General features: G+C 39.9%; 1 protein-coding gene across 2 annotated transcripts in view; it reads right to left on the reverse strand.

The window, feature by feature from the left end:
• Positions 1–24,858, reverse strand: part of STXBP6 (syntaxin binding protein 6) — a 101,371-nt gene extending 76,513 nt beyond the window's left edge. Inside the window, exons 1-2 of one of the 2 annotated variants that reach the window (XM_066321450.1) lie at positions 24,730–24,858; positions 23,676–23,815 (exon numbers count right to left, since the gene is read on the reverse strand). The gene's annotated coding sequence lies outside the window, so the exon portion shown is untranslated. The remainder of the gene's footprint in view (positions 1–23,675; positions 23,816–24,729) is intronic. The other variant, XM_066321449.1, reaches the window with a different exon arrangement.
• Between the last annotated feature and the right edge of the window lie 1,111 nt (positions 24,859–25,969).

A 25,969-nucleotide genomic window follows, 5' to 3' on the forward strand; every position in this document is an offset into this window, starting at 1 on the left:
AGCACCTAAGATGTTTTTAATTGATATTTTTTAGACATGCAGTGTCTAAACAAAAAAAAAAAAAAAAAAAAGCTGTTGCTTCAGAACTTGAATTGCTTGTTTATTTTACTGCAGGAACTCATGTGCAAGTGCAAGCCAAGCCCCTCCACTCAGAAGCACAGAGTGGTCCTCCCAGGCCATATTATGGAGAGTGAGTGGTGAAATCCAGAACTGAGCTTTACCACACCGGACTACAGCTATGCCAGGGGCTGGCTAGATAAGGGAATGACAGAAAGACATGGGAAGCAGTTCACTCTTGTGCCCTAATAACCTTGCCAAGGACAAAAGTAATTGTTCAGGCTCCCAAAACCTTAGGATAAGTCTTCTTCCTCAATTTCTATGCATCTAAGACAAACTGATGTATATAAAAGACTTTGAAAATTAAAATTTCTATAGAAAATCACACTCTAAAAAGGAAATAAAACTCTGCAAGGGCCTATTAATAATAAATGGAGCACAGGAGCCCACTGCTTAATGAGACTGTCAGATAGAGAATCTAAGAACGAGAATATATGCAAGAGACATGGAGACAGTGCCACTGGCCACCATGGTAACAAAATATTTCAGAAACCTGGGATCCAGCAGCTAAGGTACAAATATTAGATTCTTTTAAGGGACTGAGACTGCATCATTTTCCCTACAAATAAAATTTAGAGAATTTTATGAAGTGTCAGGAAGAAGAGCTCAAGTGCAAAGTGACTGTGCTAACATGATCACATGCATTTCTGCCAACAAAATTACTGTCTATTCTCACCTTAAGAACTACAGCACCAAATCTAGAGAATACAGATACAACAGCCTTGCTAGACGGTATTAAAAAACCTGGTACAACTCCTACAAAAGTTAGAAGGAATTAACTGAGTCAATTCAATTTGACTGAGCAGCAGTCAAAGCACTGAGTCACTTCAATTTCTTCTTGTAAATAAATCATAACTCAGCTAGATAAATAAACTAACATTTAATAAATAAAACTTCAGAAAAAGCAAGTGCAGAAGAACACAGTTTCCTTTTCAATGACTATTTTCCATTTCCTAGTGCCATAATACTGCTTTTCAAGTAATTTACAGTTAAAATCTGATTTTCTTTGACACATTTCTGGACTACTTCAAGTCAGTCATCTCAATGTTTTTCCCTCAGTGATATCACTTATCCATATATAAATTTAGGCCAAAACTGAATTGGCAACAACATACTGCTCCTCACCACTCCTGACATTCTTCATTCTCTCTCATCATATTCAGATTGTTAACTTTTACTAGTATACAGTTTTGTTCAAGTGCCTTCAATCCTTTTATTGGAGAATAAAAGGAAACTGCTCTCCTGGAAGAGAGTTCCCAGTATCATAAACGCATAAAAGTCGGTGGCTATGTGCAAGTGTAAAAGGAGGTTAAGTTTAAGTTTTACTAACTTCACAATATATTTTTTCTTTCTGGAAAGCACAGTGAAAACTCTTAAGTCTTCTGGTGATCTCACTGCACTGAGACCAGCACAGTTCCCAAATCCATGACTCATTCCAATCCCAGAAAAAAAACTGCTGGAGAGAAGATGTTTTGTTTATGAATTAATTCCTTCAGTACGTCCTGCTCATAATAAAAAATAATCAGGCTTTACTTTGTATGCAAAAGATAATACAGTTGTATTCCTGCATTACTCTTTTCTAAATACTATTTTATGAAAACTGAAATGGCAGTGGATGTAGGTAACATTTGAATACCTTATTTAGGAAAAAGAACTCTGTCTTGCCAATAAAGATTTAATTTCCTGGTTATGAACACTAAAAATGTGTAGCTTCTAAATATTCAGGTTCCTGGCCTTAAAGTTTGCACATGGCTTACTGTTTTCTAGCATTTTTCCTATCCAGTTGCTTCTGTAACACTACTCTAAGGTGTATCTAATTTGCATTCTAGTGAAGAAAATCTGGCACTTTAAACATTTATGGAAACTAAGCACCCATACCTTACTGAAATCCATGGAAATGGAGGTCAACTCCGAATTCACTGTCAAACTCATCACTTTAACTTATTTTATTTATGCTCAAATATGTTGCATTACACTTGCACTTAATGAGATGTCTAGTCTTTATTCGATAACCTAGATGCTATTCAATACTGCAGAAGACTGACCTTTCTCACAGCTTTTATACCAAATGCAAGACCAGACATGGGTCCATGCAGCTGAAATTTTAACAGTCTGTTAAAATCCTACAACAAATGTATACCTTTACTCATTTGAGTAAAGATGTAGCCCAAACTGAGGCTAATAACTGTGAAACAGATGTAACTTGAGCTCGAGTTCCTTAGTTAACAGCATGCTTATTCTGGTATGAAAAATACTTCTTTTGATATGAAAAATAATAATTACAAAGCTATAATCACCACCTCCTTACAATTCTTGACTTTCTATTATTTGCGTCAAAGCAATTAACATACAACTGTTTAATTTGGGCCTATTAAGGACATTTGTATCCTATCTGACAAGGATACAAAAGTACAGAATGTAACAGCTTGAGTCCACTTACATCAAACCACATTCAATACATCAACACAGTCATCAGCTGGTAATTTCTCTGCTGGGTTCAGAGAAGTGATTCTGCCCCAGTCCCACTGCATCCTGCCCAATCAGTTTGAGATCAATCTGGTTTCAGAGCTATGAGAAACAATATTAGAATGACCTGACTTTGTGTCTACCTTCTAACTTAAATAACATAAAGCGGCAAGCAAATCTCTTCGAAATAGAGCAAGTGGTTGATTACAGTATTTTCATAACCAGGTATTTTCACAAAACCATTTGCTTTACATAATGCTCATAGTAAGATCAATACATAGCACTACTTTGTTCCTTTATGTACAGCAAGCAGCAAAACCCAGGTCTCATTATTCTACATAAAGTAAAAACACTTTGGAGAAAGTCTCAGACTTTTTGTTGTTGCTGCAAGCCATATGACCTTTGGCACATGAATTAGATGAACTAAGTTCTTCATATATCAATTCCTATTTAGCATAAAGAAGAAAGAAAATACATAGATGGAGAAGGGGATAGTGGAAATAACCTGTTTTTCTCAGCCAAGTTTCAAATGTAGGCTACAATTCAGCAAGAAGACATCTGCAAACAAGTGATGACAAGCTGTTATTTCCGTAACACTCAATCTGACCAAAAAGGAAAATTGTATGCTAGAAGTATCAGCAAGGATACACAACAAGAAATATTAAAACCCTACACCATATCACTGTTATAGAAGAGAAAATTTACAATAAGCACGTTCAAGAAATAGCTGGTTACATTTTATGAAAGTTACATTTTATGGTGTCAGAAAAGATTGCCAATACCTGCATGATCTTTCGGTGCTAGAAAATATCCTCAGCCATGTCTTCTCTACACTTGACAACCACTTCACACAGGCATTTTAAACTCTTCTATTAAGCATTTTAATTTTACAGCAAAAATCTTTGCATAGGTTTTGTCATGATCCTGACAGGATCACTGGCCCTGTATAGTCCCCCAGACACCACACCCTGCCCAGGATCACATGTCACCCCTGCAGTTGTCAGCCCAGCAGGGCCCATCTCCAGCTCCCACCAGGTGGACACAGGTCCCACCAAGCCACCCACCTGTGGGCCCACATCCCAGCCTGGCCTCAGGCCATCCCTATAGCCCTGTCTGACCACAGCTCCCCTCAGCAGGCCTGATACCCCAGCCTGGAATGACCTCATCCCCAGGGATGTCCCATGCCCCAGGCTGAGGCCACCCAATGCCCCACACCCCAGGGAGCCCTCACCACTCCTGGTGCCACAAGCGCAGGGAGCCTCCAGCTCACGGTGCACCTGGGCAGGTTCAGCAACGCCAGAAACAAAAGATCAACTTAAAACCAGCAGCAGCTGTTTGCACAAGGAACACCAGCAACAGCTTGAGTAAACACACTAAGCAGCAAACAGAACCCAATGCCTGTGCTTACTCAAGCCTTTTGCTATCATACAGTTATTCCAAGTCTCATAAGGATAGGAAAAGGGAAAACAAACGAATCAAGCAAATGGAACCGATTTTTACTTGCTTTTAGAAGGTTTTAAGAAATGGATGGCAGATCATGAGAGAGACTACTGCGGAAGGTACCAGCAAAGGACAAAGTGGCAAGAGTAGAGAAGCACAAGGAAGGAAAGTCAAAACACCTAATCATTGCTTGCACACAGTAATTCAGCAGCAGTAGCCAGCTGGAGCTATTTCTTCTTCAAATAAAAGGTAATTATGCAAGAGACTGCCCAGCTCAGCAGTGAGAAAGAAGACAAAATTCACCTGAAAAGCTATACCACTGGATCAAAAACTTTCTGCTTATATGTGGTTGGCAAAGGCAGAAAGGACTTCAAAACTACAGATGGAGATCTTTAGAGGAAGGGCTGCAAAACTGCAGAATGACAGCAGCAGCCTGATTTGAGGATGACCTAGAACGGCTATAGCATCTCCCTTAGTCTCCACACCTCCTGTAGGCAAGCCTCAATGCACAATGCCGAAGTGACTAACAACGTTCTTTGAAACACCAGCACCGCAAGAACATACTTAGTCCTGCTGAAAAACTCTGAGACTTAGTAGAAAAGGAGAATGACACAAGCAGTTCTAGTCTAATAAAAGCATATTAAAAATTGCTCCAGTGACACTGGCAAGAAACCCAGATTTGATGGGAGGCAAAGGAACTACCAAGCCTTGCCAGTTCTTTCACTCTAAGTCAAGGTAACAAGATAACCACTACAACAACAGTAGGATAATTAGAGAGCCAAACACATCATATATGTGTCAATAACAAACCCTGGTTATTGAAATACAACGGTTCATACATTATAGAAGGAAGCGCTCAGACTACAACTCATCAACATTCATCAACATCCTGGGAGCATAATCCCATTCTAGTAAGATGATAAATAGAGCAGCCAAAAAGGAGAATTATGCACTAAATGGTCTCGCTCACAGCTAAAAATGGTTTCTGTTCCATATGGGCCACCAGTAAGCAGTCATTTGAATTTCAAGGAGACTCTGTTCTGTAAACTTGAAATTAAAACAGAAAATAAATCCTTGAACCACTAAGCACTAAGTCTGAATAAAAAGAAAAAAGAAGGTCAAATAGTTAGCATTGCTATTATGTACTCATAACAGTGGAATTAACACTAAAAATTAGTTTTTTGAGCAATTTGTCCAGTGGTTCGGAAAAAGTTAAAGCAGTTTCACAGATACTAGAATAGGTAACTATCAATAAGACACTAGACTACAAGCCTCAGTAGTTTAATTCTACCTTTCAAAATGCTGGGCATATAAAAGACTGCAACTTCACCCTGAACAGTTGTGAGAAATTTTGAGGTAATATTTCAAAATGAACCTTGCTAAACTTCAAAGGCTTCAATATTTTCTACAGGTTTTCTCCCCATTTGGTGAGTGGAGATATAAAAGGAGAAGCACAACTGCCCATTGTAAACAAGCACTCTTACACCCACTTCTAGATAAAACAGATTCTTTTCAGCGTTCTCTGTTGCACAAGGAGACAACACTTTGAAATTCAAAATAGAAAATATCAATAAAACCTAAATAAACTGGTACCAATGACAGGCAAAATTTCAGTTAAGACTTACTCATAGTAGAACACCAAAAACAATGGATCAACTTATTTCTGGTGACAGGAGAATGAGGAAGTTTTTGTTCAGAAAGACATTCAACTCTACTGAAACTCAGAAAATAGACTTCAAAAGCATTTCAAAAGATCCAGTCCCTACCAGGGGTACCTCAAACATACATTATTTACAACTGATATTTCTCTAAGCAGTTAACATCAACTCAAGGTAACCGCCTTCTAAAAATATTTTTTTGCCTCAGGACACAAACTCAGGAAATGTCATCACTACATCTATCTAAACCAAAGTAAACCACTTTAAGCATACAAGGTAATAAATAAATAAATGGAACAAGCAATTGCTTGGCTTGTTTTAATATCCTTTTGTCTAACTTTAGTAGTAATGTCATTGATATGAATTATATCTCAGCCACATTTGTATAACACTTCAAACTCACAATCACTGCGGAAGTGCATAAATGCTTTAAAAAGTAGTAATGAAACTAGAAATCTGACATTTCAAAATCAGAAACTATTGCCCATCTGGACGTATAAAATTAATTTGAACAGCATTAGAAGAAAGACAGATCTAAATCTTCAAAATTCAAATTTAAAATTCAAAAATTAAGAGCTTTCTATTTAAGCACATGGTAATCCTGCAATTTAGTATCTGACAGATCAGAACTGCTAAATACCTGTCCATCCAAGGGATGAGCACTTACTTGTACATTGTGGTTGCAGAATATACAGCTCATATTTGACAGATGGACATGTCCTGTTTGCACCATGCTTAATTGCACTGCTCCGCCAAGCATTCCTCTCTTACTTGAGCATTCCTTATTACACAGCAGGTTCATGCCTGTGCTTGTGACACATGAGGTAACTACAGGGCTTATGCACAGGATGAAGGCATGCAACTGACTCGTAAGTCACACATATCTATGCTGGGATAGCTCAGCACTTTTGCAGCAAACCACAGATAGCCCAATGGGCAAAGGATAAATGATGACCTTTATAAGTGTTTTAAGATGGACTCCTCACCAGCTGCTGAAGAGATCCCACAGACCCATTAAAAGCACTGCAAGAGGATTGATATAATCGTCAAGAAAGTTGGAAAATTCGTATCTATTCAAAAGTGGATTTGAAAACTGTCACCTAAACTCAAGCTGTCATTTTCACTCAGCTAAAAATCCACAATGACAGCCATCAAGCATTCCCAAAGGAGAAGGAAAGAAGAAACATAGAGCATATTCATAAAAAGAGGTTAGGTGAAGCTATAAATGAAACCAGCCAAGTCTTTCGTGACAGTTGAAATCAAATAAAAAACCCAAGATTCGAACTCCTATTGATTTTTCCTTCACAGTCATTAATTTTTTCAAACACAAATTACAAGTCTTTAGGCAGAAAGTTTAATTGCTTGCTTTGTATCAAGCAAGTTTCAGACAGAAACAGACAGTTTTCCTTCTTTTCCAAAATTACGCTTTGACTGAACAGAATTATGAATTATTATTATGAAGCATGCAGATTATGAAACATGCTTACTAAGCACTGCCAAAACAGAAATTCCATGTAACTTCCTTTCGGTTTCCTTTGAATTACTGCATGTGTGAATTAGTTACCTTGAAGAACAGCAAATTATATTAATTACAATGCATCCTTAAACACTATGAAAAAGCAAGATGCTAGTTACCACCTTCTAGCACAATCATACAAAACAAAGAGGTTATCAATGAGCAGAGAGCACAGCTCTTCCTTCAAGCTAAAGCAGCAAAAGACATTATCAACTTCACTGACAAACAGTTATATTTTAGGTGGTCTAATAATACAAAATGCTCCAAAATACAAAATTTTAAAAAAAACCTTGAACAGTCAATTCTAAAGTAATGAGTGATTATTCTGTGCCAAGTATATAAACAGATGCAAACTGAAAGTATACTGAAATAAAACACTAGATTTGAAAACTCACATTCATAAATTGTATCCTGCTGTCCCACATAAGATTCCCTTTTCCCATTTTAGTTCTGAGACAGCAGTCTACATACTATAACAGAGGGGTTAACATGGGTCTATCTCCAGTATACCCACTTTATTAAACCAATAAGAAGAAAAAAAGGAAAAAAGAAAGAAGCAAACCCATATGGAAAGGTCAGATTTCCAAACCATTCTCACCTGAGTACGAGGACAGTACCCATACACGAAGATTCCCTTTCTCCCCGTGCTCTATTTCAAAATGACCTTTCTTTGATTACCTTCATACACTTCTCTCACTAAATTGGAAATATTTATGAACATTGCTGAGTCCACTGGTGGAAAATAGTGGTAGACAAAAGGACCTTCTTCAGTCACTCTGAATCTTGAACACGGAAAATAATGCAAAAAAGGGTATGCGGAAGAGTATTCATTTCTGTTTCCAGAAAATGATGCATAGTATCTTGTGCTACCACTGAGGTCTAGAATTTAGAACAGCTCATAGAAATAATATGCATTAGGCAGCCACCACTGGCATTATGAAAGCTTCAGTGTGACATCAATGTTCTTTTAAAACCCAAACCACTAAACACGACTGATGCCTACTGACTTGGGGATTAAATAAGCCGCTTGCAATGAAACACTTAGTTGACTTAAGAGATTGCATTTTTAGAGAACTATTTTCTGGCAGTCTTACTGTTGCACACATTAGCAGAAGATATCAGAAATCATATTCTAAGAGAGGAACTGCCACCTCCACCTTAGAAAGGAAAAAAAAAATCATCCTAACAAACTTTACCAGTATAATCATAATTCTAGTGTCTGGCAGGAACTGTCTGTCTCCTACTACAATGTTTCCTCTCATTACACAGTTTAAGAAAAAAAAGTTCATCTCTGTGCTAAATCAGCCTCAATATCCATTAAAATCATGACGATAATCCAGGCACAAAATTATTTTTTCACCACAGTACTACATTCTACTCAAAACCTCTATTTCAACTCCACCAAACTGTAAACTCCTGAGCTTATTGTTTTGATAAACTTTTGAGGAATGTCTTGAGTGATTCAAATTTGCAAATTTCATACCACAACCAAATACACAGAAGTGATAATGAACATAGCTGGTTACAGGAGATGACATCCTTTCCCAATTTATGGATCTCTAATATGTATTTTTGGAGGGGGAAGGAGTGGGCACTACTATGCAGGTACAGAGGAGAAGGAATTAGGAGCAAAGTGTTGGATTGAATGCCCTAACTGTGGAATATTACCAGTTCTGATCTACAGAAATCTGCTTTTATTGGCTTTTTGGGTGTGTTTCCCAAAGAAGACACAAAAGAAATTACCTACTACCACTTTTTACATAAATTTAGTTTCAGGAAGTGCTTATACTACTTTATGCCTGATCTTTGAGCCTGTATCCTCTAGTTCACATATACTGGTAGACTACATTTGAGAGTATGTCAGTTTTGTTTGAAGAACAATGTTTTGATGAGAGAGATCTAGGACAGTTTTACAGTTTCAATAAAATGCTCCATTGTTATTACTCAACAATAACTTTTAATAAGAATAGGAATTATCTCATTTTTCTTACCTTTATTTAGGAGAGGCAGAAACCTACAACACTGCAATCACACATGGTTGAAATTTGTGGTATGATTCCAGCATAATTTCAAAATGTGAATAAAGGGGTGTAAGTGAAAGAGAGAATAACATTCACAACTTGCTTCAAGTCACCCAAGTTTTATGAACAAGTGTGGTTCTACATATTTCAGGGCTTTTAAATCTACACTGAACAGTTTACTTGAAATTGACATGTTATTCTGGCTACATCTGCTGTAATTGACAATGAACGAAGATGAATTTCATCTTCCCTTTGAGCCCATGAAATCTTTTTAAATTTGCAATTTGTCAACACCCCAAAGATATAAAGGATAGTCTTCAGGCCTATTCCCAGCCTATTACTATTGCTGGGACAGAAAGCTAAAGGACTTTTTCATACAATGCTTTCAAACCCCACCAGTGTGGCCTCTGAAGTTCTCACAAGAAGGTTACCTCATCCTCTCTTCCCTTGTGCTGCAAAGATGATGCTAACTACACTTCACACACAGAAAGAACTAGGTCCTTCAAACATCACCAGGCTTTCTCTGCCTTCTGTTAAGAGAACTCACCCTTCCCAGGATCTTACCTCCCAGTAATGAGGAGGCTAGTACAGCTGTATTCACACTGAGGAGATGTGTTTTCAATGTACCAGTACATTTAGTGACTTTAAAGTTTACTTTAAGACCTGTCAGGTTTCCTAAAATAATGTACAAATGTTTGCTGAGCATTCAAATGTGTGCAATATTCCTCCCAGCTTTTGCAGATATGTTAACTGCTTCAAGGTATCCAATACTCAGTAAGCCCAAGATGCAAACAGCAGAGGAAGGCATAAATGGAAAATCAAATTGCTGCTCACCTTATCACCAAAAGTTCCTGCTCTTCTACAATCAAAGCAGATAGCCTTATTAAATAAACTATGTAAATCAGATTCAAGATCAAATGCAAATGTTTACTGTCCTTTGTCTTCCCTGCTATACAACAGAACTATTTACCGCTCCGATGCCTTTTCACAACTATAATAAGAACAATTCAGATCTAGTATTTCCTTGTACACAGCTCTGACTTCACCAGAAACACAATTCTCTCCTCTATTCTTTCCTGAAAGGAATCAAAAATGGCTTGACTCAGAGGGTGTAAGCCCTGTTACAATACAGTGGCAAGGCTAGAGAAGTGTGAGAATGTACACTGAAACCAGAAGGATAATATTTTTAAGCAAATTTGCATCAACTAGGATCCTGTTCTAGAATTGTTAAAATCTTATCCAGATTATTATTACTAATACACTGTGATCAGCACTCTTTGCTGCAATGTGCATGGCATTCTACATCTTGTTAAATGTCAAGATTTTGTACGTTTTTGCTGGTAGCTTAACACTTTTCTTTGAAATCTTCGCCTTTCAATATTAAGCTTTCACGCTAATAATGCTGTAACCTGAGTAGGCAACCTGCTTCAACTACAGTCCTTTTAACCACTCATACCTGTGTGAAATTTGGTGAAGTGATGGAACAGAAGATAACAGAACGGCGATCCAAGTACGTTATACCAGAACAATGAGAAAGAAACTTTAAAAAGAAGAAAACAAGAAAAGGAAGGGAATCCCTACTAATTTTTATATGAAGACAATTGTGCACAGTGACAGGACAGACTTGAGAAATGTCTTCCTCCAGAAGGAAGAAAATCAGCAAGTGTCACACATTCAACAGAGACCCGGAATCCTGTGAGGATTAAAGATACACAAGTTAATGATGGTCTGTGCTCATTATGTTCAACAACTGGGAAAATCCCTGAGAGAGATCTTCAGGACAGGTAAGTAAAGCCTCAGAGATAATTACTTATATTTAACAGCTCTTTCAGTGGCTCTCGCATTATGCAAAGATTCAGCCATGCATTTTATCATAGATGTTATCACTAATAAAATACATGAAACACAGTATAAACAAAAGACAAAAAAATCCAAACAAACAAAAAATTTCCCATACCCCACAGAGATAAGGCAGACCCATTTGATTTTGCTCACATTCACTTTGCAAATAACATTTTCATCCTCACCCAGTAAGTATCAGCTGTCATGTTACCATCACAACAGTTTCTCAGAGTTGAATATGGTAAGTTTCAGTCTTTAAAAAAACAAAACAACCCACCCAGAAACTCAAAAGTCTGAATCCAAGCCCTGGTAGATATAAGAAATACTAAAAAAGATGACTGGGTTTTTTTAATAGTGAGTTTACATACAATGCAGATGTACAGTATGCATTTCTGGGGTGATGCTGAGTCAGAATATAAACTAACAGCCTTTATGCAGGCTAACAAATACAGCAAGGCCACTAATAAAACACAGTGCATACAGATAGGCTGGGGGAAAAAAACAAGACACATTAAACAATATCCTTATTAGGGTCTTAGTGCACTCGAAATGTAATCTACATGTGTTTTCCTCGGTCATTCATCACTAAGGTAGCTGAACTTAGTCTTCCACAAGTTCATATGCTTTCAAGAGTCCAATAGAACTAATTTCTTATTAAACAGTGGGATATTATCAGGATTGCAGTAATCAAACATTTTTACTATTTCTGTCTACACATTAGAAAGTTTTCCAAGATGAAAAGAAGAGTCAACTACATTTTTAAAGTTAATATGTCAAAATACTTGAGGCAGGGGGGAAAGGAGGGAACAGGAAGCTTCAGGTTTTGTTTTTTTCTTTAAAAAAGGATTTGCATTTCTCCATTTGCTTAAAAAAGAAAGAAGCAATTCATTTTCAATGTACACACATGTTATGGACTACAAGATCTATCAGTATTTGAGAAACTTCTGTCTCACCACGAAAATTTTATACAGAAAGGTTTGCAAGGACAGGCAACTGTAAAAACCAGCATCTACAATAAAGGAGCCATGATCATAGGCACATAGCACATGGTAAAAATATTGTTCTTACAACTTCATAAAAGGCTTTCATCTAGCTTTTAAACGGATACTAATTTCTCAAAAGCTACATCATTATAAGAGCTGCTTCTAAAACCTCATGAGAAAGATTCTGAAATTAACAGAGAGTTAAGTGCATTCTTTGCTTTTAGCTACTATGCCTACTGATGTTTCATTCTTTCTTCAAAGAGCAATCTTTTGTATGGCCATCTGCACAGCAAGTAAAGAAAGCAAGAGATGTTTTCCCAAATAATGATATCACAAAACTGTGGGTAAAGCCCTAATAGCCAGATGCATACTTGGAATTCTTTGCAACTCATTAGTTTTAGTTGCTTGATCAGCTTGACAATTCTATCATCATTTATACTTGAGAGACTATTTTTTTACTCTGGGAAAGAACAATTCCATAGGACCCCCAAGAGAACTGAAAGATTTCCATCTGGAATCAAGCAAGGATCTGCTGCTAGTAAACCTTCCAAAAATCTTTTTGCCTCAGATGTCCATTCAGGCCAAAGACCACAACAAAAAACCCCAAAACACTGTGGTTATGCAGAGATGCAAATTCACCTCTTAAAAAGCAAAGATCTCAGGTATATATAAATATGTAATTCATTTACAAATTATGTATACTAAAGATAACTTTTAACCAGTAATTGAAAAGAAGCACAACAGAAAATTCAAAGTACAACAGAGATATTACCTGTACTTAAAGTGCTCAGACATTTTAGAACAATGAAAAATGCAAACAGAAGCAAACCTTCAGTGTCCTGTACCTTGTAATATAGATAATCCTACACTGAAATCAACTGCTCCATTCAATGAAAGATTAAAAGATAAAAGATACATTTTTCTTGCTTTTGAATGTATATTACTCAAATTTTAAGCTTATTTAAACACAGAATACTCTCAGAACAATAATAAAGTATATTAGACTTGCCAGAACCATACTGAGGCAAACAACCACCCATCACTTCAAATTTGTTTTTCTTTTCAGTGACCCTTTAGCACTGGCAAATCATTGGCTTCTTTTGTTCCACTACAGAATAAGAAGCAACGATTTAATTAGATATCTAACAATTGCAGGTCCTTCCTTATTCTATCTACTTCTATTTCTTTCAGCTTTTCATTTTAAGATGTTTGGAAAGAAGTTATCCAGCTCTGCTAATTTAAAAGCATTTCTCCATAACAGCTATTATTGTACTCAATGTGTGTGGAGCATTTCACACCCTGTCACAGAGTGTAATAACCTATCTGGAAACATCCAGAACATACCACAGCGGCATTTAGAGAACACTTACCTTTCATCCCTTATCATTAATAACTTTGTTGTTTCATTTAAAGTATGCAGCCCATGAGAAACCTTGTGAAAGGGGAGTAGAACCAAAAGTAGAGGCAAATGGAAACTACAAAGTAAGTTGCAGAACTATTGAATGGTTTGGGTTGGGAGGGACCTTAAAGATTACCCAGTTCCAGCACACATGGCTGAATCATGTCCAGCCTCTCACCCAGCAGCAGCCCCAAGTCCTTCTGGGCAGGGCTGCTCTGGGTCTGTTCATGCCCAGCCCGTGCTGATAGCGGGGATTGCCCCACCCAGGTGCAGCACCAGCCCCTGGTCTTGTTAAACCTCATCAGATGCCCATGGGCCCGCTTCTTGAGCTTGTCCAGGTCCCCCTGGATGGCATCCTGTCCTCCAGGTGTCTCAACTACACCACTGGGCTTGGTGTCATCTGCAAACCTGCTGAGGTTTCAATTGCCCTCAATTCCTCTGTCCATGTCAATGATGAAGGTACTAAATAACATAGTTCACAGATCCCTAAGGGACACCACATCTCACTGATGGCCCTTGGGACCCTGAGCCATCAACTACTACCCTCTGGATGTGACTATCCAACCAATTTCTTATCCATTTAACAGTCCACCCAGCAAATCCCTCTCTCTCCCATTTAAAGAGAAGGATATTGGAGAGGACCATGTCAAAGGTCCAGATAAATGACATCTGCAGCTTCCCTTGTCCACTGACAGAGTCAGTCCAACATAGAAAGCCACTTGATCAGGCAAGACCTGCCCTAGGTGAAGTCGTGCTGGCTGTCACCTTCCTGTCCTCCATCTGCCCTAGCACGGCTTCTAGGAGGGCCTGTTCTATGACCTTCCCAGGCATAAAGGCGAGGTTAACAAGTCGGTAGTTCCAGGATAGTCCTCTCTAATCTTTTTCAAGATAAGCACAATGCTTCTTCTTCCCCTTTTCCAGTCATCTAAGTCACATCTTACTCTCCCCAAAAGTTATCTTGTTTCTAAGATAAGCTGGAGAAGTATAATTATTTAACTGAAGAAATAAGAACATGAAGAAAAGTGAGAACTCACCTATCAAAAGAAAGTCAATCTCTAGTCAATATTTTTTGAGGAAAGATGTCAAAGTTAATGTTTAAACTGATGCATGGCAGGGAAATACACACCTATTAAGTCCCTTAAAAAGTCCCTGAGGACTGCTAAATGAGGGTTGAAAGAGAACAGCCTCATGATTAAAATCACATACAAGGGTTGCTAAGATAAGGAAGAGTGAGAAATCAGAAAGAAACAGACCAAATTATAATGGCAGAAAACAAAAAGCGAGATTAGAAGGAGATTTGACAAAGCTGAGACCACATTACAGGAATAATCCTTGTCCAAGGAAGACAGCTGAACCAGTGCTACTGGTTCATTAATCAGATAAATACCTCCCATAGCTCCCACACCTCAGAACACAACTCATTGCACCTCTCTGTGTTTCAGTGGTACTGAACTCTCATTTCCTCCCATCTCAGACAAGTTTCTAAGGGGGACTGCTGCACTTCCTGGGAGTCCTGTAATATTTCTTCTCTATTTTCAGAAAATTTTATTCAGCATACCATACTACAATACATTACATCACAGTCTGGATTTTCTGATCCCTACTATCCCCTCCTCACCACAGCTCACTGAGTGAAATGAAAAGCATTTTCCTATTACTGCAAGCTAAATGATGTATTTACCCCTCTATCAGAAAAGCAAGTTTCCCTTTTAGTCATAACAGACATCAGCTGCCAGTCCCACCTCATACCACCCTTTTGAAAAGAGAGGAAGGAGAAATGTTTAAATGAAAAGGTAAAAAATAAGTATGAGCACTCATGTCAAGGCTGGGAACAGCCTCAAGTTCAGATAAGCCTGTGCTGTAAGGACATGAAATAAATACACATAGTGGGGGGAGCATACAGAAAAACAACCTGGGATTTACTGCTTTGTCACCAGCAGGAAGTGAGAAAATGCTCATGGCCACCAAACCAGCTCCCTACGAAACACCCAAACACTACACCTTCACAAGGGCGGCTCTTATTGCTCCACCTGTGAAAATTCATTTCCTTCCTTGCAGAGACATACACAGACTATCTGCAGGGTACATGCACAAACTATGCCAGACACAGTGGAAGACACAGCAGATGCACAACGAAAAAAAAAAAAAAAAACAAACAAAAAGAAGTCCATATACATCACCGCCTGTTTTACTCTAGAAACCTAAGTAACAGGTTTGTCATAAACTGGAAAGGGAAGAAATTTGTGTTATACATTGGGCAAGATTCTCCATGGGATAAATTCACAAATTTTCATACCAAGAGGACTTCAAGCACACATTGAGTTGACAACAAGTTTCATACTGAATTGCTTAAAAGATAATTAAGTCTGATATGCTGATAATCTATAAAAACAGAACTAGAAAGATGTATTATTTTCACAGTTTTACCACAAATATCACCTTGAACAACTCATTAAAGATCATTTCATCCTGCAGTAAATGAGGGGGCACCACACCCAGTTCATGAATGTTTGGGAGAGTCTGGCATCTGCTAAGCACCTGTGGGATCACCAGGTCAGTGTTACAGGGCTCCACAAATGCATTCTTCAGCTGGATCACTGCTCAGAGAGAGCTGTAAGGAAGTCTCACTTTGCACCCAAAGTGGTACCTGTGTTACTGTCCAAGACAATCCATTCCTGCACATTCCGCTGTAACCAAACAGAATAAAAAAAAAAAAAAAAAAAAAAAAACAACAAACAAAAACAAACCCAAAACACACACACACATAAAAAAAAAAAAAAAAAAAAAAAAAACCAACAACAACAAAGAAAACTGCAAATGAAGCTTTTGAATTAATACCAAGCCTACTTCCACAAACAAAAACAGTCAGTATTCTAAAGTTAAGATTTGAAGACATCAGCTATTACTGTTTGAAACAAGCAACTACTTACAAGCTATGTCTGCATCTTGACTACATCCTCCTTCACAAGTTTCCATAGCGGACAAACATGAAATAAACAAGTGTCTGATACTACTGGAGAATTCTGAGTTTTCTTTACCCAAACATCCAGAAAACCAAATTAGAGCTCCCTGACAAACTAGTGGAGAGGAACAGAAAGCAGAGTTGCAAACATGGTCTTATCACCCCCTGAAGAGAAATGCAGAAGCACTGTTACTGCACTCCAAGGACAACAGGATCAAGCCTCAGCCCAGACCTGACCACTTTCTCAAATAAGCAGTCGTTTCTACAAGAATAAATGAGAAGATTTATACAGAAGTAACTAGGAGTAGAATTGGACCACAGGCATCTGGAACCATCATAAGCCCTTATATACTCCCACTCCAAAACACTGCTGTATCCTTCACAATAACCACCAGCAAAAGAAAAAGAAGGGCAGTTTAATGCAGTGTTGTTTTACACAACACAACTAAATCCAGTATATTTCTTAGCTGACAGAGCTTATCTTTGAAGTTTTCTTTTTCAGAGGTTAAAATGCACAATGTTAACTAAAAAAAATATTAGAAGTTACTGAAGTCTAATGTTGTTTTAATTGTATACCTCTTGTATCCTAAAATGAAACACTCCAGCAACCAAGCAGAACCTGAAACTAGTCTTTTATGCAATTTTTATGAGGATCTGAAGGTGCCCAATATATGGCTACTATCTACTAAATTCCTTAGTGGCATAGTCACACTGTTTTTTTTTAATCTTTTAAAGGCTGTCACACAAGCCTTTGGTCAGATAAGGGCTCTGAGATAGAATACCATATTGGACACAAAGAATTTACTTTTAAGAAACTAAATGTCATATTTCAGATCCCATCAAATCATTAAATTGAGTTAAAGGTCCTAGGTCCTAGCTTCCTCCTGAAAATTTTCAGATAATCAGCTTACCTTCCCAAAGCTCTCTCAAGAGACACCCCCATGCAACTGATTTCCTGGGCTGGGGACAAGAACCATCCACAATTCAGTATGACCCTGGCAAACTGGGGCATGCAGGGACAGTCGTGTGTCAAGATGTGTAAATGAGATGTAACCCAACAGGCACAGCTACCTTCAGCTATCACAGTAGTCACAAAATTGTATTGCCTTACTCCCAACTCACATAAAAGCTATTTCTGTTCATGCTTTTTAATACTGCTTACTGAAGTAATGTCATCACTATTTTGTGAAACACTAAAATGCTGTGATTCATGCCCCCAAGGCTTTCAACGCCTTCCACTGACTAGACAGGAAATGTGGATACCTCAGGTCAGAAGACCATCAGGTGCCTAGGCAGCCAGCATTATCTCACAAGTCAATGCAGAACCAACATAAAAAACTCTAGTTTTAATCCCAGACTGAATCACAAACGCAATCTGTGTCTAAGTGCAGGTTAATTAACAACTCTGCCAGGTACAACTGATGACCTATGGCAAATTCTTAATCTTGTATTTAGATATTTAAACAATTGACTATATACTGGAACTATGTCTCAGCATTTAAGAAACATGTTGCCTAGTCCTATGGTTACATACTAAAGGAACATCTGAAGCCTTACTAAATATACAGAACACAGAAATGTAAAGCAACTCTATGGGACAAAGCGTGCCTGCCTGCTCTGTTCAAGTACACTGAAGTCAGCTATAGCCTGTCCACAGAACAGGCTAAATTAAATCAGAATCTTCAAAACAAACACTTCAGTTGTGAATTTCTGTATGTATATTTCAGGCTCTGGTAAACTGCAAGTGATCCAAATACTCTAACTTAAAGTAAACTCAGTCTGATATTATACTCAGTCACTTAGTCACTCAGAAAAAAAACCCAAAACATGTAAATACTCAGTCTTGGTTACATTTTTCAAATCCAGATCATACATTACCAATGATGTGGGAAGCATCGAGCACTTCATATGCTGTTGACTCATTCTTTGCTCCTCTGACAATAACTTCTGAACAGCTGCAAATGCTCACAGGCTGCAGTAAAACTGATGTTTTAAATAAACAATTGACACATTAATTTTCTTAAGTTGCAAGTTTTACTAAAATCAGTCAAGAATAATGCTTCTTCAAAGAACATATTGAGAGCGTATTTATACTGAAACTGAAATTCTGTATTGATCGAGACAAAAATTAATAGCTTGGGCACAATGTAAGATGATTCTGAAAAGGTCCCCATTTAAGGCTCAAAATAATGGAAGTTAGGAAAATTTCAGTTCCAGTAACCAAGAACTCAGTTCCATCTGTGAATGTGCCTCTGACTTCACTCAGCTGTCTGCTTAGAAAACAAAGTCTTCTTTGTTTGATATCCACTCTTACTAGTGAACCTCTATATTTACAAGCTGCAACTTCCTTTCTACATCTCTCAAAACAAATCATAGAACATCCTGAGTTAGAATGGACACTCAAAGATCATTAAGTCAAACTCCTGGCCTCACAGAGTCAAGCTCAAGAATGACACCATGAGCCTGAGAGCACTGTCTGAAAAAAATTAAGCTTAACACAGCTTTTCTCCTAAAAAGAATGGTATAATAAAACTGTAAAAAGGAACTTCCAGAGGTCCCATCCAAACTCACCTGTTCTACAGTTCTGTGACCTTCCGGCAGGTTTGTATTTTTAAGTCAGACTGCTTCATTCAGGCAATCCCTTCAGTATAGATCTAGATTTTAAAATGACAAAACTAAGTTGTGAATTCAGAGTTTCAACACATACCTTTAAATCTGTCCTTAAGACACTAAGGGCAGCTGAGCACAAGTTTTTTGTTGGCCCTTCCCTGTGGAAAGACACTGGACACTTTTTTGTCTCTCTAAATCTTGTAACATTCATTCAATGAAATATATGGCAAAGGCCCAGGTACAGAGCCCACCTGCAGTGCACACCTACCACCAAGGGACCGATGGGCACCAGGAAGCCAGAAAGAAGCCCCTTTGCATTGTTACACGTGAGCAGAGCATTTCGCTGAGCATCCATCCTTTCTCCATGCTGCCTTAAAGCCTAAGGTCCCAGCACAGAGCCCCACAGACTAACAAGTGTTTGCTGTTACAGGGTAGAGTTGATTGTTAATCTACACTGAACAAACTGCCACTTCAAAAAACTATTTGCTATGTTTATATTAAAGTCATACAGATGCTAAAAGACTAGTCACTAACCTCTGGGAATATCAGAGGACGTGGACACTTTATTACACTGTCAGGAACCTGCCATACAAGCTCAAGATAATAAATGAACTAACAGGAACTCTCTCTAACTGCGTAACTCCAATCTGTCAATAACAGATCATATTCTTTCCTTCTTTCTTTCCATATACGATTAACAATGTTGAACTGAGCATTGTGTCCTTTTAAATGAATACAGAAAGTTGATATGCTCAGATAATGGCCCATTAAAGGCAAACAATTCAAGAGGAAGTTCGTGAACATCCTAGGATTTCTATTAATTGCCAGGAAGGAGTTTTCCAACTGTATATTGCATACGGCCAGTTGTTTGTTCTTCCCCTTCTCCTAAATACACTAGTAAGTGGAAAGGTAGAAACAAAATTAGATGACATTTCAATTTTGCACCTCAACAATCCTGAAAAAAGACCTCTAAGTAAAGTTAAGGAACAACTGTTTTGGTTCTCCAAGCAAGTATTTGCAAGATTCAGAATTGTGTTTTCTAGAACAGCCTGCAAGCACAGCACAGAATGGCTTGTGAAAAGGAAAATGTATAAATAACAAACTTGTTGGCCAACACAGTTTTAGAAAGAAGAAATTAAAAGTATTTATTTTTTGCAGATGAACTGCTGGCAAGTGCCAAATTTTACAAAAGTCACATTTCCAGTTTTATCTTATGGTGATGCATCAAGAAAAAGGAATTGTTTCCACAGCAGCAGAATCTTAATAATTTAACCATGGCTCAGTTTAACTCAAGTAGGAGTATGTTAATTTCTTATACTGAAATTTAATCCCAAACAAGCTTATTATTTATTACTGTTATATGTTTAACTGTACTGTTTTATGCACAGACAAGAAAAACTCAACCTACCCAGAAACCTGTTTTCCAAAGTCTCTCCATCCTAAGTGTTTCATACAGATAATCTTGGGGTTTCCCCTATTATTTACAGCTCCATCAGCAACTACACAGCGTGTTTTACACTACTTAGAAACTTCAGATATATAAAAACCATGTGCAATCTCTACGAAGAGATAACGAAGTGAAAGTGTCAGAAGTTTAAAACCACACAAGATAGTAACAGCAGAAGAAAAAGAAAAAAAAAAGATTCCTGGAGCTGGCACCATTCTCATGACTACAGCAAGACTAGAACCAAGTTTAAAGGGAAAAAAGAAAAAAAGTTCAGCTTTTAGTGCTGGACTTTACTCCACAGTTCATGACAGTAAAAGCTTTAATAACTTGTATTCATAGCCACTGGTAAGAATACTGCACCACTGAGCAACCTTGAACTCCCACAATGCTCCTGTTTCATTAAGGAAATAAAAATAATACCGGAACAGAAATGTCTGGATTTTTTTTCTCTTGGGGATGCTGACAGTAGATTACCACTGCTATCTACATATGGAAGTCTGAAACTGACAACAAACACATACAGAAACCATCTTCCAAGCATCAGAAATCCAATACAAGTGCTCTCTTGTAAAGAACACAGCCCATCATTCCAGGAACATTACAGTCCAAACTGCTCCCAGACCTGCAGCACTTCAGCGCAGCAGGAATCCTTTCCCGAAACTATCTGTAAAGAAAAATCATGAAAGGGAAAGTAGGAATATGTAATATATCAAGCTAACCTACAGTCCCATTTACAAAGGAATCTTTTATACTGATGACAAAGAAGCCCCACAGCACTGTGTCAAAAACCTCAGGTGAAGAGGATGTCTGCCTAAGCTTCAGATGGAAAAAAGGCAGCTTAATGTTCAACTATGAGCTCTAGAGCACCACAATGAACAACATGTGCCACAAGCCAACTGGGCCTTCAACCAACATATACTGGAAAAAGGAAATGGACTACTGGAAAAAGGTTTTTCAGAATGCAAGAGGATACTGACAGTTTTGGAAGAGTTTGAATACAATGATTTTGTTAAATGCTCTGATCTCTATTTGGCCCTTAGCTACCCAGTGAATATATTTCATGAGTTTATTTCTGCTATGTATAGCTTCAGAAAAGCATTTGCTTTTGAGAAATCATTATTCATTTCTGTGATAGCGGATTACCCAGAGGAGGAAAAAAATAAAGTAGTAAGAGGCAATGTCCTTCCTCCCACTCCCCTAAGACCAGAATGCCTCCCTGCACACCACAGCCTAAATGTTCTATGACATCATTTAGGGAGGAAAATCAACAGCCCCTTCTCTTGCTAACACAGTTCTCATTTTGAATTATCATTATTAGTTTCCTCTCCCTTTCTCCAAGCTTAAGAAATTTGTTGGGGATAAAATAAAAGATCTGTATAACCAAGGAATGCTACACAACAAGAAACTAAACAATCAGGCAATGTCTATTTAGCACTGATAAAATAATAGATACACCCTAATTTCCATGTCCTGACTCAGAACAAGAAACAGGCAAACCAAAAGCCTAAATTTAAACACACTTCTATACAGTTAAACCAGCACTAACTGCTGCAGTCATATGCAAAAGTCTATTAATGAATTCACTGGCATGTCTGGATACAAAATAAATTAATGTCAAGGCTTTTTAGTTCATCCATTTTTCAAATCCCCAACATCACCAGAGACCACCAATCCAGGACTAGGCAAATTAAGTGTTTCCTTGAAGGACTTGATTTTTCTCTGCACACATTAGCTATAGCATTCCTGCTTGCTTAAAAACAGAAACAAAGCTTGTTGTATCGTCGTATTATCTGAACACCTGTGATTAAAACACTTATGTACAACCTTGACAATGTTAGCTTACCAGCTGGACACGAAAATAGGCATTAAGTTACAAGGAAAGAAGAAAGAACAAATGAACTATTACTTAGACAGCATACTGTCCCCAAAGGAGACTAATGGCACTATTTTGCAGAGGTGGCATTTCACAGAATTTTACTCACAATAATACAGAAGACATCTTATCCCATATAGTCTTATAAGCTGCATTTTTTAAAAAAGGTACTTTAAAGTTTCGAAAAATGGATGCTTTAATCTACTAACAAAACTACAAACACAAGAAGAACCTATTGATGAATTCAACTTTCTTAAGAAGCTTTAAGTAGGAAAAATATTCAACAAGGAGGAAAAAAAACAAACCCTTCATACTGAAGACTTTATAAATGGCTTATGTCATCTTCCCTGTCTAAACAGCCCACATGCACACAGGACTGAGGTGATCTGAACATAAATCTGGAGGAAAAAAAACCCGCAAAGTACTCTCTTTGACCCTTCTATAGCTCACAACACCATATTAGCATCACAATTCCCTGCCTTTACATGTTCCTATCCAGACCATGTCTAGGAGACTCTCGGAAACTTGAAGAAAAATGAAATAGACACGAGAAATTGATATGTGTGAGTTAACAGACATCTCAGTCACCACAGCAAACATTCTTACTCAAAGGCAAGATACCCCTTACTTTCCACTGCACAATCCTTCATAGTCTTTTTTTTCCACCTGGAAATTCCTTCACCTGAGGAAGCTATCACAAAATGGTGTTTGGGCTAACTTCCAAAATGGTGCTTTCACTCTACACTCAAAATGTTACAGTACTTTTTATTTTCATTGTTTTACCTTGGTGCATTTTTAAAGGTGCCATGCAACTTCTAAGAAGTAGTCTTGAGGAAGATCATGAGTGATAGAAGGGAAATTAGGGCAACACTACTACAATGTAACTGCACTCCCTCAAGCAGAAAGGCCTTAAACGTTTCATTGAAAGTGACTTTTTCAAGTATTTACCAAGCAGACTAACATAAGCCCCACGGGGAACATTCCTCCTCGGGGCAAGAAGCCATAAATTTGTATTCACAGAGCATGGGTGGGAAAAAAACAAGGCCCAACTTTCCCATTATGACTACCTGCACTCGAACAAGTATCCCTCTGCACTCATTACATTTGGAGTTATAAGGGCCTCATTAAAATAACTTACTAGAATTACAGAAAAAATCGGGGTAAAGTGTGCTTAGAAACTACAAATGTGAAAATGAAACCCCTGAGCTGCTAACTCAATGCATGACCAGCAAGACACAACTTCCCCGCCCTCTGCCCTTAAAAGAGATGGCAGGTCACAGACCTCCCCTACAGTCACTGCAGCATTGATTGGATGTCATAATCAAAAGAGAATCAAGATACCTTATTGTCATCTTCCAGTATTTCAGGCTGGAAAAGGTCCTGTCTGCCTCAGTAACGTTAAGCAGAGTTGCCAGATGATCCCCATCACATGAGCAACAATTCTTAAAACTCTTAAGAGAAGTGTCATGGGTCTGTGGAGCCTGTTCAAGCAACGAAAAGCAGTAACACTAGCTCTGACTCATAAAAGGAAAACAGCCAAGTCGAAGACATCCTAAAAGACAGTTTATATTTAGAGAAAGATAGAAGGATTTGCAAAGTGATGTAATTCCTTAAACATAAGCTCCTCTGTTTGTCAGGGGGCAAAATACGACGAAAAAAGAACAACACATTTCTCTAAATAACGGTAAATATTTCCTTGAACTTCGGATTTCACCAGCATAACACCAGTGGATAATTACGACAGCTATTGTATTTTCCTTTTCCATTAGCAAAGCTGGCTCAAACAGAAAGCGGGGAGGGTGCTGGCGGTTTCACTGGGCTGTCAAGGTTACTCCTGAAACATCGTGCTGGAGGGGGACCAGTACATCTGCTTAATGTTTCCTGGCTGCTTCTGCGCTGCTCTTCACCTCCCGCAGAACCTCCCGGGATGGTCGACACGGACCGACCACCGCCGGGCTGCAGCAGCGGCTCCCGGCAGCGCAGACTTCGGGGCCGGTGTCCGAGCAAAGCCTGCTGTGCCGGGGGTGGCCGCGGGGCCGCTCCCAGAGCCTCCGACGGCGAGGGCTGAAGGGCTGCGCTGCCGGACACCGCAGACGGCGCTCGGCGGAGCTCGGCGGCCCGCCCCCGGGGTGCACACCCGGCTGCCTCGGCCCGGCACCGCGGGGGCGCCCAGGAGGTCCCGGCGCCGCGCCGGGGCTGAGGACGCCGGGCGGAGTTGATCACTAACTCGCCGCCCCGCTCGCTCCGAGAGCTCCGCCCGCGGGGCGCCGTGCAGCCCGCAGCCCCAACGGGGCGGCCGCGGCGCGCCACCGAGGGAGCCGATGGGCACCTCGCCCCCGCCCACCCCCCCGGCCCCCGCGACCCGCAGCACGGCGTCTGCCTCCCGCACGCCCACCTTTCCGCAGGCTCGGCGCGACTCCTCTCTCCGGTCCTCGCCGCAGCGCCCCGTGCGCTGCGCGGAGAGCCGCGCGGAGCGGAGCACGGAGCGCTCCCCTGCCGTGCCCCGGCGGCCGCGCTGCCAGCGCCGAGGCGTGAGGGCGGCCCCACGTGCGCCGGCTGCGCCAATCGGGGCCGCCCGCGGGCCGCCCACCGCCCCCGCCGCCACCGTCCCGGGCCGCCCGCCACCGCCGGCGCGGCGGGGAGGGATGCCGGCGAGGAGCGGTGGCAGCGCGGGCAGGAAGCTGGCTTGGGAGGCGGGAGGAAATAAGCGCGTTGGAACGGAGTTTGGGGTCGGCGAAGGGAGGGGAGTTCGAACGCTGCTGCTCGGGGGCTGCGCGCCCGTTCCGCGCCCGCGGGGCCGCCGTGGGGCCGGGCTGGCGGCAGCGGCGCTCCGCGGGGGAGGCGTGCGCCCGCCGCGGCCCGGGAGCCTCCCGCGGGCCGGGTTCCGCCGCCGCCGGAGTCCCGCCGGAGCCGCTGGGGCGGGCGGAGGCGCCCGGCGCCAGGATTGAGAGTTTAGACGGGCAAACCTCCAAAATTAACGTATAAAGCGCCCTTTTAGCTCCCTGATGAGTTTTGCAGCGCTAAACGTGCTGGAAAGAGAAACACGTTCTCACCTTGTCACAGAGAGCCCGCGGGGCGGGAGCAGGGTTTGGCTCTTCCCGGCGCGGGTAACGCCGAGCGCGGAGAGCCGGGGATCGGTCAGGTGTGCCGCGGCTGCTCAGGGCCCCGGCGAGGTTCCTCAAAGGCATTGCCTCCTGCCAGAGCCTCACGGAAATAACAGAAGGCTGTTACTCCACACTGAGAATAAGGCTGGAAACAAATTCTGCCTTATTTTGTAAACAATTGTATTTTCTACACTGGGTGTCAGTGATGTGTGCAGATCCTGGGCCACATTGCTGTCTGTCCACTGTGGCAGTCAGTGCTGGGAATGTAATGCTTGGAAATAATAAGCTGGTTAGTTAGAAAATAAACATTCAAAACACAGCGAAATATTTTTGTACTTTATTTTACGTTTAATTTATAACTGTGTTTTTGTATGACCGTTAACGTGAATTGTAGTTGGTACAGCTAACCTTAGTTAATAGGAAGTTGGCTGTTTGTTCAGGGGGTGTGTATTTTGATCCTGTTATTTAATCTAATGGTTGTTGATGTTACATAGCGGCAGTTTGCTACAGCCTCAGTTTTTCAGACCATTA

This window comes from Sylvia atricapilla, chromosome 6, assembly GCF_009819655.1.
Source record: "Sylvia atricapilla isolate bSylAtr1 chromosome 6, bSylAtr1.pri, whole genome shotgun sequence".
NCBI classification, from domain to species: domain Eukaryota; kingdom Metazoa; phylum Chordata; class Aves; order Passeriformes; family Sylviidae; genus Sylvia; species Sylvia atricapilla.